This window comes from Buteo buteo, chromosome 1 (assembly GCF_964188355.1).
Source record: "Buteo buteo chromosome 1, bButBut1.hap1.1, whole genome shotgun sequence".
Lineage (NCBI taxonomy): Eukaryota > Metazoa > Chordata > Aves > Accipitriformes > Accipitridae > Buteo > Buteo buteo.
In genome coordinates this window covers 73,675,750-73,689,845 of record NC_134171.1, presented here as the reverse complement: position 1 = coordinate 73,689,845, position 14,096 = coordinate 73,675,750, and the positions used below count along the sequence as shown (strand labels likewise).

The window sequence follows — 14,096 nt, the reverse complement described above, 5'->3', positions numbered from 1 at the left end:
TAAGCTGCCATAGCCTGGAAGGACTGTTGGAAACCACAGAAAACTAAACAAACTTCACTGTTTATTCATTGGGGTCAAACCTGCAGGCATGAAAACTGTATTAAAGTGCATTCTTAATTTTTAATTTCCCTACTATCTGTCAATACATTAAAAACCACAACTTCTTTTTCCAGTACAACAAATATATACACCTATAGTGGAAGAGTGTGCTTACATATAAGTACATTAAAACTTCTTTTAAATATTGGCCAGGAAAAACAATGTTGAAAAAACCCAAGGTTTCTGTGACAAAACAAAATCTGTACAAACCAATTTTGGTTTGCATCTCATTAAGAGATTTACATGCCCTAAAGTGCAAAAATATAAGCAAAGCAACAAATTCCAGCTCTGAAAAATGTCCATTCTTTTGTGACTTGCTCCAACAGTAAAAGAAATGCCTTTCTTTTTACCTTTCTGACTGCTTCTTGTCCCCCATTCTCCATCTTGTGTCAAGAAAAGAAGATGACTGGGGTGCAGCAGGCAGGAAAGCAAATGCTTTTCATGTTTTCACTGCAGTGTACTGTACATAATTCCTGGGGTCTCTTTCATTGCCAGAGAATGTACTTAGAGAACGTGACAACACTGCAGCCTTTTTTCTTCTGTCAAGCACATGTGAGTTATCAAATAAAAGATTTGAGATTATAACTGAAAAAGAAAAGGAAAGCCTTACAGAGAAGCAGATGCTACAGCATTATATATTCCAACTGTACGCTGTGCTATGCATGGCCAGCTGTAGCAGGAAAACTGCTTATTTTAATGTTACACATTGGTCTTCTGTGCAGTGTCACAGCATTACAACATCTGGCTTTCCTCCTCTGTCTGCACTATTTGCTGTAGCCACCTCATGTGCCTACTTATTGACATTCTCTGCTCTCTGGAAGTAGCTTTTGCTGAGGGAATATGCATCTTTTTCTGTTTGTTTACAGGCACTACACACTTCATAACCACAGTTGCCCCTCAGCACAATTCAATTTTCTCAAATAACCTTAGTGCTTCAGCTACCAGTTACTGTAGAGAGCATTTTCACTGTTTATTGAAAAAAAAACCCAAAACAAAACTCGACGTTAAACCATAATATTTTGAGCAAGTGTTACATCAGGGAAAACTCTACATATAAAAGGATGTAGGAAGTAGAGAGTTTACCCATTGTTTTCAACAGTCATGAGGAAGTGATTCTGCTATCTTGCTCTGCTGTAGTGATATACAGTAAAGAACATTATGCATAACCCTGCACAACCTTGAAACAACTGATATTTATAAATTTGAATTCCATCCATGCCTGGATAAGTGTAATGGAAATTTTCTCAGTCATATTGTGATCTTAAATAGGAATTTGAACCAAGCTGTATTTAAATAAGATGAAGAATACCACATATTCATTTTGTCTTGAAATTTCTCATCATCTTGTTCGTAATCATACAATCTTTTTAAAGATTATGAGGTATAGGTATTGTAACCTAGAAAATAAATAGTACAAAAACCTTTTCTATTAAAAAATGGGATCATTAGCCCTGCATATGAAAGAAAAACTTTTCATTATACTTGCACCAAGCATCAGGTTGGATTATTGTTATAATGCTTGAAAATTATATGCTGCCCAATTTACTCTTTGGAAGTACTTCTGCCAAAGGAAAACCTTTCTGTTAAGGGACGGTAAGAGCCGTCGCCTCCTCTGGCAGCTCTGGCCCAGGACTCCCTCCTCGCCCAGCCGCTGGAGCCTAGGCCAGAGCACTCAGGGACCTGGGGTCTCTGCCCAGGCTGAGGGACACGGCAGCTGCTGCTGTCCCATTTACGGGTTCAACCAGTGCCAAAGCTGAGCATGTATCCAGTGGCTGGCTCGTACTCCCACTGGTACCCCCCCGTAGTCGGCACTGGGTCCTAGCGACGCTCACACATAGGATAGAGAGTGACATTATGCAGAGATAGTTAAGAAAGGATTTAACAAGAAGATAGGAGAGACTGTGGTGATCAGGCACAGGGCTTAGTCAAACAAGCGTAGCGACTGGCCCCATTTTGCCCATGACCAGCCCCTTTTATCGCCCTATTTCTCCTTTGTTGCTTCCCCATTCCCTTCCCTTGCATGTTCCCTCCTCAGTTTGCCCAGTCCCGCTGACCTACCCCCCAACATTTTGAACCCTCAGGTTTCCATCCTTATTGGCTGCAATGTCCTGGTTTGCATGTAGTTTCTTGATAGCCCATCAATTAGTGTGACTGACAAGGTTTGTTTCTTGGTTTGGTCTCTGTTATGTTTGCCTGTCAGGTTTGTGTCATCTTATCTATGGCTTACCCGTTTTTCCTTATTATCCCATTTGACAAGGTCCTCAATTAGATAATCTTACTGAAATAATCATTTCCACATCCCGTACGTAGCAAGGGAATAAAAGCCCTGTCATGTGCCTGCACTGTCACTGTCCTCTGGCATCCAAGCATCATGAAGGAAAATGTTGCTCAGTCCAAATGTAGAGAATCAAAAATTTGATCATTGAATGGAACGCAAAAATAAATGGGATCTATGGGAAGAAATCCTGTGAATGAGAAAGGAAGTGAGCAGGGAGCAGGTGAGTGAGAACTGAGGTAGGCTGTACAGGAAAAAAGCTGATATTCAGACTAAGAAGAAGCAAGGGGAAAGACAAAGTCACTGTGTAGTACCTGTAACCTTCTGATTACAGTAGGAATCCCTCCAGATCCCCCAGTGACAGCTGGTACTCTGATGTCCTCCATCAGCAGTGAAGATGTGTGAATCCTTCTAGCAACGTCTAGAGTTCATGGCTGCCAAAGAATCGATACACTCGGAAGATGAAAGCCCCTAGTATTACATCTGCTCTGTTAGCTCAAAGGCCAGAAGCCTGTTCTGGGGATTTAACGACTCCAGTGCTGTTGATGAGCTGGTTATGAGATATGATGGAATGCTTTTCTGCTCCTTATTTGATTACATGTCCAAAATGTGTATATTACACTGATTGTTATTTGAAATTAATGTAATCAATAAATATAAATATAATAAAACCTTCTGTCCCAACCATACATACAAGCTCACTCAAAGATCTATAGAAAATCACATTTAAAGCAATAGAAAAATTGAGATAATGTCCAGAACTAAAATTTAATCTCATTGTACATATCTGTTATTAAACTACTTCCTGTTGTCAACTGATGTCCTCTTCTTCACTTCAGAAAATCACTCTTATTCACAAGACCTTTACAGATAATGTACTAACATTGCATAGTCATATATGCTTTTTATACCATCTATTTACTTTTTGTTGAATATGTAGCGAATGGAAGAAGGAGCTTCAGAAATAAGAATAAGTTGGCTGTATCTGCACTGCAGATCTGGATTAGATGTTAGCCTTTTCCTTAGCAGCCCTATGAAAAGGTTTTATCCCAAACTTTATAATGGCTTTTCAAAAGCTTTCCTTTGCTAGTTCTTAAATCTTTGTTTTGTAGGTTTTTCCACTACAGATCCCAAGCAAAATTCCTGAGTATTTAAAAGAAACAGAGAATTCAGTCAAGGCCATATCCTGAGTGTGTACAGAATTAAACTGTGCCAAGCACATTGAAGAATGGGAGTTGACAGACACCCCAAACTGGGCACTCAAAACTAGTGGATACATTTAAGCTTAATTTCTCTGCATGGCCATTACCCATCTGTAAAATGGAGATAATAAAATCCCTTAACCTTATGAGGATTTTGTGAATATAAAGTAATGCCTGACATTATATTAATGAGTTCCATTTAAAAAATAGCATAGAAAAATCAATAATTTCTGCTTAAAGAGTGCAGTCTGAATAGTTTGAAGTCAATAAGGCATGTCCACACACTGAACAAGGACAAGAGAACAAAATACTGAATACTCCTCATTAAGGAAGTACAGTCCCTGACTGAATGAGTCGGGGATCCCTTGTAAAAAAAAAATTCTGTGATGATGTAATTAAAGACCATTATAATGCATATGCCCAAGGGAGCCAAATGAAGGTTGCACGGGCAACTTTAATTTTAATGTTTTCTAATCTGAGTGCTTGACTTTGTGACCTTAATATTTTTTTAATATAATTTTCTGGTTATAATAATAATTACTTGAGTAGGCAGAGAGAAATTAAAGAGTTACACAAGATTTTCAGATGTGACCTGAAAAGCAATAGTCCTTAGACAACAAAGAAGAGAGCCTTGAAGCTGGCAGACATTTCAGAGACACTGAGGAGACAGTACTATTGCAGCAAGAAGATAAGCAAAGGGACAAGCGTAACACAAAGAGCTTCTCAGTCACCTGATTTTTAAGTGTTTATGACAATGACATATGAAATATTTACTAATTTTTCTTTCCCAACCACATCACATTCAGTCAGACTCCTGAAGCTCCGAGAGTAAAATCGAAGTTCACTCACACCGCATAGTTTTCTACAAACAAGGGTTTTTCAACAAGGCTCTTTCTGAGGAGGGAACAATTATAGTTAATCACCAGTTTTTGTTACCTCTCAAAAATCACGGGACATTGACAAAGGTTTTGCTTGTGACTCAGAGTGCTCCTCGACACTGTTAATGACGACTGGATCTTACAGAGCAGCCTTCATGAACTTACAATTAGTATCAGATTTTTTCTAATATGTTGTAGATTTTTCTGTCTCACCCCAAAAAAGTCATCTCACTGCAAAAACAAGGGAGGTGGAAGGAGCGATCAGCCCACTTTTAGTGGCTGCTATTTTTCCAGTAACGTAAAAAGACAAAACAATTTACTTCACAAAGTGTCTTATCATATCTTTTCAAAGTAACAAACCATTGCTTTGCGGGAGAATAAAAGAAAAACAGTTATGCTACTCTGTGTTGCTTAAAGTTCAGATGAGGCTTTAAGAGGAAGCAGATATTTAGCAGAGGAGTCTCAAAGCTATTTCTCAAATGTGTCTGGTATTTACAATACTTTTTATATTTCTAGCACCTTCAAATGCCAACAGCATATTGGTTTTTCCCACTTGTTTCAGAACTGTACAGTATATATTAATTAGGGATCAAGCTTAATGCCGATTCCTGGCACACCACTGCTAGCCGCAGACAAATGGAGTAGATCATACAGCTTAGGAAACAAAAGGGTGAGGGTGTGCCACATCTGTTCTCCAAGCAGTGAACAGTGAACAGTTGTGCCAAGACTAAGACAGTGGTGCTGCACATCACGTGAGAAGAAGCTTGTACTACTGTACTCCTTTTTGAGCTATAAAATATACTCAAACCAGCTCTTCCCCTTCCCTCTTCCCTGCCCCACCTCGTGTCCCCCACTCCCCTGCCTGCCCCCCTCAGCAATTCAGAAAAGGAGTTTCTTTCGCCTATAGCACCTGATTATGCTACCTTAGGACTCACACAGAAACATAGACTGACAATTACAGTACCATGGAAAAAAAGCCATTACATTAATCACCATGATTCATCCTTTACAAATTTTCCGCACTAAAGTAAACAGATTATTGTACAGTAAAATAGTACCCTCAACAGCAAACCAGGAGGGTTGCTACAGATGTTAGAGAATGAAAGTCATGTACCTGTTGGATCTGGCAGAAGGAGATTCCAGATTTGAAATGGGGTGAACTCGGTCTAGCCAGGCACAAATGTAACTCCAAGCAGCACCTAAAACATAATGTTCACACTTGAATTAACTTCTGTTCACAGCACATGTCCCCTTACAGTTCTGCACCCTAAGATTAGTACTTATATTAGCAGATACTGTGAGGTAGGAGGATTCCCTAAACAAACTGATAGCATACACTGAAGAGAATATCAAACTTGAACATCCACATCTGTCCTGGTTTTAGAAGCTGGGAAAGAGGCCTTGGGAAATATCCCAAGTATTACAGAAATTATATAGAGGATGTTAAGACCCCAGTGTAGTTACACACTTACATGTGTCAATGCAGACATAAATTTAGGTCTTCCAGTTTTGGACAAAATTAAAACCGAAAAGACCTCTTTAGTCTCCTCCAAGTAGCTAAATATTACTGAGATGTATTAATGTACCTACTCCATTTTCCTCTTCAGGGAAAGGGCAGATGTGGCTTCCAAAACTCAACAGTCTTAAGCTGTTTAGAAAGTTCTCTCAGTTCTTGTGAAATACATTCATTATCACAGTGGAATTCTTAGCAGCCATATCCTTAATTTTTTTTTTAAGAAATCCATGTTATTTTGACTCCTGCCCAACGAATTCCATCCCAATCCATATCTGAGATATGCAGAGAAGACAATGTAGTAAATGCTAATGATACCTTAACTGCAGCATGCCTATTTCATTCAGTAAAGCATATTGAGTGATTTTGATTTTACACAGCATGAAAGAAAATAACAGATGTAACAGATGACTTAAGATGCTGTTCATTAATCTCTTAACACTAATCTGATTCTATTCATGAGTAGTGTGAAGAAGGTGGAAAAAGACTGGACTAAAAGCCAGAGCGTTTAGAGCGATAAGCCTGGCTTTGTAAATAATTCACTGAATGGCCATAACCACTTCCCTTAACCCCTTTACAACTCAGTTTCCCCATCATTTAAAAGATAGAATACTTATTCACCTGCCTTTTAAACCTGCAGTAGGGTTTTGAAAACACAATGTCACAACATAAATACTCAGTATTTTCTTTCAAATTTCTGTACTGTTTCTTATTCAGGAATAACTATTTTTTCCCATAATGCTACAATTTATGTGAGAACAGAAGGTGTACTCCATGAATAACTGAAGACTCAGGAATGCCTGGTTTTATGCAAGTGAAATCATACATGAAGAAGCAATTCATGTCAAAGCCACATAATACAGTTTGGGAATTAAAAGTTAATGCAATTAAAACTATCAAGAAAGTGAGAAGAATACAGTTTTCAGGGTCTAAAGCCAAAACCACACAATATGCTGCAGACAGTTTTGTAATCTTGGGGTGACTATCAGCATGGCAATGCAAAGTGTTATGCACAATCTTCAAATACAAACTTTTCATCTGCACATTTATTTCTTGCAGTCTCTGAGGAAGTTTTCTTTATAATGGTACAGGAGAGAAACTGCGCAATAACTGATAATTAATTCCAATTGTCTTAATTAGGAACACTAACATGTAGATTGAAAACTAGCTAAAAAGATGTAAACAGAAATAGCACTGAAACCTGAAAAAGGGAAAAAGGTCTTGCCTATTTGTGTGAGGATTGATATCAGATTTTGTTTTATTTAACATTTAAAGTCCTGCAATAAGGAGTGAATAACATGTTAGTGACATTGATAATTGATACTAAGCTGCAAAGCTATGTGATCATTCCTGAAGATGGAAAAATTGTACAAAAGAGATCTAGTCACATTGGAAACCTCGGCAGACAGCAAAAGAGAATTTCTTGTGAGGCAGTGCAGCTATGGAATATTCCTCAATTCTAGGAAGAGATTTTTTAGAAATAGTAATTTATTATATGTCAGATATGATTCAAATAAGATAGGATCCAAATAACGCTAGTCGCTTGCGCTTCATTTTTCTCTTGTTTATCACTCTGACATATTCACAAGGAATCCTAGGTTTACCTTAGCAGAAATCAGTAGACAAAGCTATCTTTAAAAATAAACACCCACAAAAAATCCCTCATGTGTTTTCCATTATGGTTCCAGCTTTTAATTTTGTTTATAATAGTCCGCTAGATCAGGCTGGCTAAATCACCTTAGTTATGCCTTTCATACCTTTGATTGTCATATTTTTCAAGGATAATACATATCTGACTCTTACTGGTTACACAAACCACTCAGTTATACTTATGTCAAGTTTCATCAACAAACATTACCTCAGCATGATTACAGTATTAGAATTCAATTTTGCACTTATTAGCCACCATTAATTCTAGCAAGCAAAATACCTTATCAAAAGTATAATTCCTCATTTTTCATCTTCTAATAAATAAAGGCACTATATCCTTTTTAAATGTATACATTATTCAATTAATTTATCTATAGCAAACCACTTGGATCTCTATTTCTTTTGTTAAAAAATGAATAAAATTATACAGGGTCACTAAGTATATTAACAGCCATCTCTGAAAATAACAATAGGATTCAAATTAGAAATGCAAATGAGCAAAACTAATTAGATGATGGCATGGGTACTTTCTAAGGTCTTGTGTACCTAATAAAGTAAGATTATGTACTTTGGGCTGACCAGCCCAAATGGAGTTGCTCAGGGCCTAGGTCTAAATGTGCATTTTCTATCATGTGGGAATACACAGCTTAAGCAATGGTGGTGTTACTGGTACAAGCTACCTTACTAAGAAAGGCCAGAAGTCCCTCCCGTGTAGGGTGGCTAGTACGGGCTGGGACACTGGATTATTGAAAGCAACCGTGAGATTCTTGAGAAGGATGCAATTTTTTTTTCCTGCCCACTTCTGGTCCCTAAGAAGTCTTATCTAAAAGCAATATCTGCTATTTAGTTCCTTTCCTGCGCTTGGATAGTAAAAAGGAGAACTTGTCAAGAAAGCAGGAAAAGGACTTCAGTTAAACTAGCATGTAATATTTTCATTTCTTATTTCCTGTGGCTTATTCACACATTCTAACTTATAAATGCATAATTAAACCACAGAGGATCGGGTACAATGCAAGTACAGTTAAGGATGAGAGTGTAAGACAAAAACCTTAAAACCTGCATGCATAATTTCGAGACCAGTCTAGTGGCTCATAACAGCATAATACAGTGTGTCATGTTGGTCTATCCACTCAATTCCATGCTTCAATTTTGGTTTCCATTTTGTAGACCTTTTAAAGATAATTTCATTTTCAAAATAAGACTAGCTGACCAACAATCAATTACATATTTTGTGTTTGCTTTTGACCAGAGTTTTGGACTTTATTGATAGAATTTTGTTTTCTCTGTGGCAAAGCAGGTAATCAATTAAAGCATTTGTTTCATCTGTGCTTAACAGCAACAAAAAAGATTATTTTTCAGCTTAATTGTAAAAATGTCAGAGAAACACATTTGAAAAACATTATCTGAAGTACTATTTTATACAGGCTGCTGAGAGATTAATATATTGTCAAGGCAATAAGCTACATGCTGTTGACTGTTTTTTTCAGTACCTTAAGAGAATTTCAGTGATATATGCTTTTCCAAATGCTAACATTTAGAACAATTATTGCATTGTTTTTATCAATTTATGAAATCTAAAAAGAATCTTTTCTTATTAGGTATGCTGAACCTTGATAAAACAAACATCAAACAAGCAGGGAATAATTAACTTCATTATCATGAAACTTTCATTTTACAATCTGCATCGTATTCATCTAAGATCCTTTTACATTACATAACCATAAGCTTGTAGGTTTGTTTCAAAGGTTTTTTTCCTTTGGGTTTTTTTTTTTTTTTTGGGGGGGGGGGTAGCAAAAGGCCTTTTCCTTTTTCTGTTTCCTTATTCATAATTTTTTCCAGTCACATAAATAAAATCCTCAAATTACTATTTCAATCACTGTCATAAAATTATCTCGTCACATACTGTTTCATCATACATTACTTATCTCAAGATAAATAATTTGTCAGGGAAGAGTAATCAGGAACAGAATACTCCTAGCACAGCACTGTTGTATGGCACCACCTGAAGAGCTATGCACTTTATCATAAAAGCAGTTGGACTACAAAAACAATCTTCAGATTTTAATTTATATTCTTTAGGTTATATGCAATATATTTGCAACTTTTTATCGTTATAATGCTGTCCTATGGTAACTGCTAGAAATATCAGGGTTTAAACATGCAAGGGATTGCACCTGACTAATGGACAGGACATGCTGGACTCTTCCGAAGTGTCTTTCAGAAACGGAAGTTTTCAATTAAATTATATTTATGTGCTATATCTGATAGTATCGTTGTCCACAATAGAAGATGTCAAATTATCACTCACTAATAAGAAGCCTGTTGTATTTATGCTGAGATTCAGATTTGATTTTTTCCATAAAAATCAGATGTAAATAGCAGAACACATTGACTCAGCAGTGAAATAATGTTTTTTACTTAATTTTTTTAAATGCAAATTTAATGCCTGGATGGTACTGGATTCAATGACACTGTATGAAGTTTTTTTCATCTGAACTGACACAACTACAACAAAAATGTCACTTACAGGAATATTTCCTGAAGTAATTATAAACTATGCATTTGAAATTTACTTAGTGTAATATTATTTTGCACATTTAAATCAAAATATATATGGATCTATCAAAAGAGTCCTTCAAAGAAACAAGGCTTGTTTATTACTTTTCACTAGTTTAAGAAGAGGACATTAAAGAAAAGCTAAGTCCTCACCTTCTGAAGTATTCCAGTAGCTGATTTAAAGAATTTTGACACCTGATCTGCTAAGGGTAGTTTTCAGTAAAGACTGAAAGAAAGCCTAGTAATTAACCTGTTCTAGTTCTTGAACAAGACCATTTCTACCCTTTACAAACCCAATAATCCAAAACTGGACAAATCTCAGTATCACAAGCAGGATTAAAACATAACGCCTAGCCTTCAAGACTATAATATGAGACTCTCACTACATAAGACAACTATTTCATCTCATTAACTATAACAAGATGTCTATTACCCAGACCATCAGCATTTAGAAGGATTTAGGGTTTCCATATCCAAAGTGGCTGGTTAATAACAGTCCTTAGAGATTACACTAACTGAAAATACAGCAGTTTAGTCTTCTGCTAGTCTAGGGAGAGAGAAGGGCACTGTGATTTATAGGATTAAAGAACTGAATATAATTTAACTCAAAGTCTTGCTTCTAAGGCTTTTTATGAGAAACTGTCACATTCTTTCAAATTTTTTTCATGTGATTATTATTTTACCAAGAGGACTCTTTTGAATAACCATCAGCACTACAAATCCTCTTCTAGCCCTGCCTTCCTGAGAAAATTAATATGAACTTTTGGAAAAATTTCTTCAACAATTTCTGATTAACTACCAAGTAGATACCATGTAAATGGTGTCTCTACAACATCACACTTTACATTTACATGAGTACTTCCTCCTCAACAATAATTTAGCCTGGTGACTGAAACGTTGATGTTCATCAAACTCTGGGGTAAAGACCTTCATGTTAGTGTCTCTACATCAAAACTCACCTATCATTAAGCAACTAAATGGACTATTGCTAACACTTTACATTTAATCATAATATAACGTGATTTTCCTAAGCCTTGGCTTTTAGAATAAGGATACCTGTCTTTAAAAAGCTTTCAGTATTCACTATTCTGAAGAAATATCTAAAAATATTGCACAATTGAATCTTATGTATTACTTATACACTATTATAAAGCAAGTTAATAATCTTGGGTGGCTAGAATCATGATTAATTTTTAATATCTGGTTTCAACAATACTGTGTGTGGATCATCTACTATTACCAAACTCACAATAAAATAACCCACACAAAAAGTAAAAGGATTTGTTTGCTGGAGGAAGCAGAGTGTGATGTCTCTAACAAGGGCCATACAGGTTCATTTCAATGCTTTGTTTGACAATTCATGGCATGTCCTTTCTTTGGAGAGCCCTTTACCAAGACATGGTTAAAAAAATCACTTATAAAGCATGTACTACTTCTATCTACCCATATAACCTGTTACCTTCTCTTAAAAGAACATAGTAGGTTTAACTTGATTTCTTCTTGATATTCCTTGTTAGCTCTTACTCATAACTCATTTCCTAGGTGCTGGCAAGGAGTTTAATTACTCTCATAAATTAAGTTATATTGACAGCACTATAATTTTATTGTTATTCCTTTTTAAAGTTTCCCTTAAAGCAAAAAGATTCTTTTCCAGTTCTCTGAAACCTCTCCTATTATCTTTGAGTGATAAACAGTTAGCCTCTGAGACTGTTTCAATCATACTTTGGAAATGTTTGAATCAATTTTATCTGATTTAGCCCATTCAAAACACAATTTGTTCAAGTATCCAAATCCGTCTTTCTTTAGTCTGATACAAAATATTTGTTGTTGATAATAATTGTGCTACTCGTATTGAGAATGTCCAACTGCTTAAATTGGAGAAGACTGAATGAGAGAAAATTTACTAGTTTTGTTGTCATTATCTTTCAGAGAGCTTTCCTGGACCACTAAGCAGCAGACCAACACTTCCCTTAGTTTGCCTTTTACTGCTAATGCACTCATAGAATTATTTATTATCGTCCTGCTAGTTATATTTCATTTTGTACTTTGGCCTTTCTCTGACTTTGTCCATGCATGCTCTTAAACCAGAGAGAATTCCAGTATCGGGAAGTTTTATTATTTCTATACAGTCTGCTTGCATTTAGGTGGTAGTGGGGAGAATAGCTGCTGTAAATGAGGTGGGACAGGAAACAGGTAAATTGGCTCTATCCATCACATAAAATTCTCTTACCCTCTGAAACCAGATAGTTGTATCCGAGCTGCTTACAGCAAATGGTCCTTGGCCCATGCTAAACACTAACCTCTGCATGGCCATGATTTGTGACAATGGCCACTGGCCCAGGCTGTAAGTATGGCAAGAATAGCAATTTAACAGATCTGGGTTTATCTATATCACCACACATGAATGTTCTGGACTATGCACCCTTTGTTTATTAGTGCAGAAATAAGTAGTTATTTTCCTACAAGGATGCTTATTATTACAATATTTAGGTGAAGAAAATCAGAACTGAGATCACAAAATCCTCTTTTTTTTTTTTTTTTTAACTTATCAGGCATTACACCTTGCAAGAAGAAAAAAGGACCACTCTGAAGGCTTCTGTTTGTATACTGTATTAGCAAATCTGCACTGGTAGATTATGGGATATCTGAGACTTACTCTTGAAAACCAAGGCTCAATGGCAGAAAACAAATTATTTCCAGGTTCAATTTACAAATCACTTATTCTATGAATTGAGAACCGGGCAGGCTATTTACCTCATGTCTTAAATCAAACTATACATCCTGAAGGACTTCTTAAGGAAAACAAAAAAATTACACATTTAACTTCAGACAATCGCTAAGTACTGAGAAATGGACTATTGTAACACCCTTCTGGTTTGCTTCCCTGTCCTTTTCTGGAAGAAGCCCTAAAAAGAATTAACAGAAACAAAAAGCATAAGAATGCAAACTCTTACATCAATAGTACAGCAACCCTATAATTGTCACTAGACTTCCACCAGAACTGTTTAAGAGCAGAAGGGGTTCTACAGAATGTAGTTTATAAAAAGTCTGTCTTTGATCATTACATAACTCATAGACTAAGAGAAAGTAGACCTGGACTTCAGCTTTAGGGAAAAACAAACAAATAAACAAAAACCAGACACCTCCCCCCCACCCCCACCCCACCCCAAATAAAATCAAAACCCCAAAAGCTAATTTAAAAGTTACATTGAAGGAAATGGGTAAACATAAGTCAGACTCCATAGTGCCCATTCCATCTACAGTCTCAACTATCACTACACAGACTATTATACCCCTACTACTTTAGAATAGACTATTTCAGTTGGAAGGGACCTACAACGACCATCTAGTCCAACTGTCAACCACTGAACCCACTAATGTTTCATTAGGTACTCCAAAAATTCCCTAGCTGTCTAATTTTCAGCTAGGCAAACCTACATGATGCACATGCTTCTGCCACTGGTCATATGGGTAATACAGCTTTATACTGCTGATACCACTGAGTTAAGTCTCAACAAGGTTTGAAAACCAAGTTATCTTCAACTACAGTATGAAGCATTAAACATGCAGAGAGTACATTTGATGTCTTCCATCCCAGTCTCCTCCTACACTCTCCCCTCTCTTCTGGAAAGCCAGAATTTAAGTGTCTGTTCAAAATCAATCTCAAGGGAATGCTCAAGCCTAGTAACAGGGAGATTTTTTTGTTGTTGTTTGGTTGGTTTATTGCCAAGGAGGAAAGATAGAAAAAAAAGATTCCTTGTATTAGGCGAAAAGAATTTCACAGTGGTGATTTCCAAAGTGGGATAAGCACCTGTGCATGCTCAAAAATGAATCTTGTCATTTGAGAGTGTTTAGCTGTCTCCTCCTCACGACTGTCTTCAAAGGCTCTCCAGTGAGCTGCTTGACTTCTGTGAACTCTACTT

At 36.5% G+C, this 14,096-nt stretch overlaps 1 long non-coding RNA gene across 2 annotated transcripts in view; it reads right to left on the bottom strand.

Annotated features, from left to right (window-relative positions):
- The window catches only part of LOC142029591 (uncharacterized), a 29,178-nt gene that overhangs the window by 6,028 nt on the left and 9,054 nt on the right, over nucleotides 1-14,096 (bottom strand). The window contains exons 3-4 of one of the 2 annotated variants that reach the window (XR_012649965.1): nucleotides 5,569-5,653; nucleotides 4,561-4,685 (exon numbers count right to left, since the gene is read on the bottom strand). This is a non-coding gene — a long non-coding RNA (uncharacterized LOC142029591). Of the gene's footprint in view, nucleotides 1-4,560; nucleotides 4,686-5,568; nucleotides 5,654-14,096 lie in introns of those variants that run through there. The other variant, XR_012649973.1, reaches the window with a different exon arrangement.